At 36.6% G+C, this 6,000-nt stretch overlaps 1 pseudogene; it reads right to left on the bottom strand.

Moving 5' to 3' along the window:
- Positions 1-236: 236 nt before the first annotated feature.
- LOC109558386 (N-acetyltransferase ESCO2 pseudogene) overlaps positions 237-6,000 on the bottom strand; it is a 170,572-nt pseudogene continuing 164,808 nt past the window's right edge.

Here is a 6,000-nt window from a genome sequence, read left to right as displayed (position 1 = left end):
ATGGCCAGAAGAACTGTTTTTCCAAAGAGGAAACTCAGATGGCCAACAGGCATATGAAAAGATGCTCAACATTGCTAATCATCAGGGAAATGGAAATCAAAACCACCATGAGATATCAACTAAGCTGTCAGAATGGCTGACATCAAAAAGATCATAAATAACAAATGTTGGCAAAGAAATGAAGAAAAGGGAACATTTGTACACTGCTGGTAAGAATGTAAGTTGGTGCAAGCCACTGTGGAAACACTATGAAGGTTCTCAAAAAAAAAAAAAAACCTAGAACTACAATATGACCCAGCATTCCAGATCCTCAGTATATTTCTTAAAAAAAAAAAGACTAAAATCAAAAAATATTAATACCTGAACCCCATATGAATCATCTAATCCAAATGGGTATCCATTTTGTTAGACACCAATCACCAGTAATAAGTTCACTAAAGAAAAGTAGCACAAACACCAAAAATTAATGACAATAGTGCAATTACAAAGTTTAATTATTTCTGAAGTGTGCTTTCTGAATAATGATTTTTAAAATGAAAAGTATTTAGCTATAAATTCTGTTCTATACAAAAGGACATCTGTCCCCGGTACAAATTGGGAATTCAGAATACTTTAACTATACTCAAACTGAGTTGCTACAGCCAAGTACCTATAAAATGAGAATTTTGTGTATGAAATCAGGAGTTACTTTTAAAAAATGGGGATGGAAATTTGCCTATCTTTAAACTTTCTGATCAGGCATGAAGTAATTCTGGCCTCAAAGTTTACTTTATAAATAACTGGTCAAATTTCTGTGAAAAACCAATGTTCTTACACAGAAGAGAAATAATTTTCCAGCTATAGCTACAAAGTTTCATAATTAAGGATTCAGAGTGCTATTCAGTATACATTAAAGATTTTTCCTTTCTTTGTATCCCTAGATACTTGCTATTTGTTAAATAGTTTGTATTTTATGATAATAGGCTGTCAGAACTCATTCACACAGTAACTGTTCTATAGTTGAAATTGATTTCAATTATTAAAATTGTATACAAGGAAATTAGGTGTGTAGTTGGTTGCAAATAACTTGCCATCTGGTGTTGGGTCAGAAAATGCTATTTCATTAGTGCTGAGAAAACAGCCAAACATGAAGCAATTCCTGAGCGTGTCTACCAGTCGTCGTGCAATGCGCTTTCTTCTTTTCAGTCTGAAGACCCAGATTCTACTTATCCCACACACTGCAGGTTCTGGTACATCTGAACATTGCCAAGCCCTCTGACATTCTTTAGAGCTTGGGGTTTCTGGGCCAGCTGGTTCAGACAGGACACGGAAGGCCTGTTTGATGGGCTCTGCAATTAAACACCCAACTACTTTCTTTTCATCAGAGATAAAGAGCAAGGTTTTGGTTTTGTTTGGATATTTGGGAACAACTTGCTGGAAGCCCAATTCATTATCAACAAGTTCCTGGACATCTTCAACCTTTCTGATAGCATAACTCGGGTCACGTTTCAGGACCAACACTATTTTCCCATTCCAAAACTCTGCTACAACACGTTCTTTTTTCCAGCCTGTATATTTGATTCCCTCCACAAATCGGTGGTGATGCTGAACATGCTGCAGTTCGTCCTCGGGGTTGGAAGCAGTGTAGATCATGCCACAGGACTTACACACATGGTGGCTCCGAAATGTTTCTGACCTGCATCAATGATGAGCTGGTCTTTTGTTTCTTTGTTTGAATCTCTGGTATTAGTACTCTTCTGTATGTTGACTTGTTTTAAGAAGTTAGTAGATGTAACTACTAAGTAGTAGTTTTAAAAGTAGTAAATTTTAAACCTAACAGATTTAAAATTTAACAGAACCAAGGTTAATAAATATGTCTAGGCTGATGGGCCACAGAACATGATGACTTTATGTAAATATACCTAAATATGGATACATTTTTCTAATATAATTCATGGATACTTTGAAAAACAGAATTATTCAGCTTTTTTTATTATTATAAAGTCATGTAGCTTCACTCTGGCAGTAAGACTCTAGGGAAGTAGTGTCCAGGTCATAACTCTGTAGAATCTGTTCCTCTACATTCTTTTATTTGCCTTTAAGTTAATAGTTCTAAAATTTTAAAGTTTGATTTCTCAAAAGACTGTGAAAGTGTTAAAATGTGTGTAAATTTTCCAAACATTTTAATGCTAGTTTCTGTACTGCTGTGTTTAAAAATTGTCTGAAATATTTTATTTTAAAACTTCATTAACATTATTTTGCTCGATGCCTTTATGATGAATCAATTAAAATTCTTTTCTGTATTAAAAAAAAAACCTGAACCCCAATGTCATAGCAGAATTATTTACAATTGTCAAGATAGAGAAGCAAACTAACAGTCCAACAGCAGGTGAATGGATAAAGAAGATGTGAAAATGTATTTATATATATGTGTGTGTGTGAGAAGGAAATGGCAACCCGCTTCAGTGCTCTTGTCTGGAAAATCCCATGGACGGAGGAGTGTGGTAGGCTGTAGTCCATGGGATCACAAAGAGTCAGACACGACTGAGTGAGTTTGCTTTCACTTTTACATATATATATATGTACACATACATACACAATGGAATACTACTCAGCTATTAAAAGGAATGAAATTTTGCCACTTGCAATAACATGGATGAACTTGGAAAGTATTATGCTAAGTGAAATGAGTCAGACATAGAAAGACAAATGTATAATATGACATATATGGAACGTAAAATATGCAACAAGCTAGGATGTATAACAAAAAAGAAGCAGACTCACAGATACAAAGTATAAATTAGTGGCTATCAGTAGAGGGGGAGGAGAAATATGGGGAGGAGGGAATTAGAGGTAAAAGGATAACATTTAAGACAGGCTCAAGTATTGTATAACAGAGGGAATATGGCCAAAATTTTGTAATAACTGTAAATGGAAAATAATCTTTCAAACTTGTATAAAAAATTTAAAAAAAACAAATAACAAATAAAATAACCCAAATTGTATAGAGATAGTATAAATTAATAGCACTGACTGTACCAAAAAAAAAATTATGCTAACCAAAATAAACACTTGCCTTGAAACAAAAACTGAATAAACCGTTCTTCTCAAAAAACAAAAAATAGGAAAGATAGGAATTTCTTGTCTTCCTTAGCATGTGACCAAGAAACTTCTTTCATATTTGCAAATATACTTTGTTTAACCATTTAAAATTAAAGTAATACTGAAATGAATATAATCACAAGGAAAACTATTACAGTCAGTCAGTCCAGTTGCTTAGTCATGTCTGACTCTTTGTGACCCCATGGACTGCAGAACATGACATTTCCCTGTCCTTCACCAGCATCTGGAGTTTGCCTTGACTCATGTCCATTGAGTTGGTGATGCCATCCAACAATCTCATTCTCTGTCATCCCCTTCTCCCACCGCCTTCAATCTTTTCCAGCATCAAGGTCTTTTCCAGTCAGTCAGTTCTTCACATCAGGTGGCGAAAGTATTGGAGTTTCAGCTTCAGTATCAATCCTTCCAAAGAATATTCAGGACTGATTTCCTTTAGGTTGGACTGGTTTGATCTTCTTGCAGCCAAAGGGACTCTCAAGGGTCTTCTCCAATATCACAATTCAAAAGCATCAATTCTTCAGCACTCAGCTTTCTTTATACTCCAACTCTCACATCCATACATGACTACTGGAAAAACCATAGCTTTGACTAGACAGAACTTTGTTGGCAAAGTAATTTCTCTGCTTTTTAATATGCTGTCTAGGATGATCAGTTCGTTGTCATCCACACAGACAAAGGCTTTGGCGTAGTAGATAAAGCAGAAGTAGATGTTTTTTTGGAACTCTCTTGCTTTCTCAATGATCCTATGGATGTTGGCAATTTGATCTCTGTTCTTCTGCCTTTTCTAAATTCAGCTTGAACATCTGGAAGCTCACGGTTCATGTACTGTTGAAGCCTGGCTTGGAGAATTTTGAGCATTACTTTATTAGCATGCGATATGAGTGCAATTGTGCAGTAGTCTGAGCATTCTTTGGCATTGCCTTTCTTTGGGATTGGAATGAAAACTGACCTTTTCCAGTCCTGTGGCCACTGCTGAGTTTTCCAAATCTGCTGTCATATTGAGTGCAGCACTTTCACAACATCATCTTTTAGGATTTAAAATAGTTCAACTGGAATTCCATCACTTCCACTACCTTTGATTGTAGCGATGATTCCTAAGGCCCACTTGACTTCACATTCCAGGATGTCTGGCTCTAGGTGAATGATCACACCATCATGATTATCTGGGTCATAAAATTCTTTTCTGTATAGTTCAAAGTTTTCTTGCCACCTCTTCTTAATATTTTCTTATTCTGTTAGGACTATATGATTTCTTTCCCTTATTGTGCCCATCTTTGAATGAAATGTTCCCTTGTATCTCTAGTTTTCTTGAAGAGATCTCTAGTCTTTCCCATTCTATTGTTTTCCTCTATTTCTTTGCACTGATCACTGAGGAAGGCTTTCTTATCTCTCCTTGCTATTCTTTGGAACTCTGAATTCAAATGGGTATATCTTTCCTTTCCTCCTTTGCTTTTCACTTCTCTTCTTTTCACAGCTATTTGTAAGGCCTCCTTAGACAATTTTGCCTTTTTGTGTTTCTTTTTCTTAGTGATGGTCTTGATCCCTGTCTCCTGTACAATGTCACGAACCTCTGTCCATAGTTCATCAGGCACTCTATCAGATCTAGTCCCTTAAATCTATTTCTCACTTCCACTGTATAGTTATAAGGGATTTGATTTAGGTCATACCTGAATGGTCTAGTGGTTTTCCCTACTTTCTTCAATTTAAGTCTGAATTTGGCAATAAGAAGTTCATGATCTGAGCCACAGTCAGCTCCTGGTCTTGTTTTTACTGACTGTATAGAGCTTCTCCACCTTTGGCTGCAAAGAATATAATCAATCTGATTTTGGTATTGACCATCTGGTGATGTCCATGTGTAGAGTCTTCTCCTGTGTTGTTGGAAGAGGGTGTTTGCTATGACCAGTGCGTTCTCTTGGCAAAGCTCTATTAGCCTTTGCCCTGCTTCATTTCGTATTCCAAGGCCAAATTTGCCTGTTACTCCAGGTGTTTCTTGACTTCTTACTTTTACATTCCAGTCCCCTATAATGAAAACGACATTTTTGGGGATGTTAGTTCTAGAAATCTTGTAGACCTTCATAGAATCTTTCAACTTCAGCTTTTTCAGCATTACTGATCAGGGCATAGACTTGGATTATTGTGATACTGAATAGTTTGCCTTGGAAATGAATGGAGATCAACCTGTTGTTTTTGAGGTTGCATCCAAGTACTGCATTGGACTCTTTTGTTGACTACAATGGCTACTCCATTTCTTCTAAGGGATTCTTGCCCACAGTCGTAGATATAATGGTCATATGAGTTAAATTCACCCATTCCAGTCCATTTTAATTTGCTGATTCCCAAAATGTTGATCTTCACTCTTGCCATCTCTTGTTTGACCACTTTGAATTTGCCTTGATTCATGGACCTACCATTCCAGATACCTGTCCAATATTGCTCTTTACAGCATTAGACCTTGCTTCTATCATCAGTCATATCCACACCTGAGTGTTGTTTTTGCTTTGGTTCCACATCTTCATTCTTTATAGAGTCACAACAAACTTTGGAAAATTCTTCAAGTTTGGGAATACCAGACCACCTGATCTGTGTCCTGAGAAATCTGTATGCAGGTCAAGAAGCAACAGTTAGAACTGGACATGGAACAACAGGCTGGTTACAAATCGGGAAAGGAGTATGTCAAGACTGTATATTGTCACCCTGCTTATTTAACTCATATGCAGAGTATGTCACAAGATATGCTGGGCTGGATGATGCACAAGCTGGAATCAAGATTACCAGAAGAAATATCAATAACCTCAGATATGCAGATGACAACACCCTTACAGCAGAAAGTGAAGAGGAACTGAAGAGCCTCTTGAGGAAAGTGAAAGAGGAGAGTGACAAAGTTGGCTTAAAACTTAGCAT

Source organism: Bos indicus, chromosome 5, assembly GCF_029378745.1.
Source record: "Bos indicus isolate NIAB-ARS_2022 breed Sahiwal x Tharparkar chromosome 5, NIAB-ARS_B.indTharparkar_mat_pri_1.0, whole genome shotgun sequence".
Taxonomy (NCBI): Eukaryota; Metazoa; Chordata; class Mammalia; order Artiodactyla; family Bovidae; genus Bos; species Bos indicus.
The sequence above is the reverse complement of the archived record's forward strand: the minus strand, read 5'-3'. Positions and strand labels throughout refer to the sequence as shown.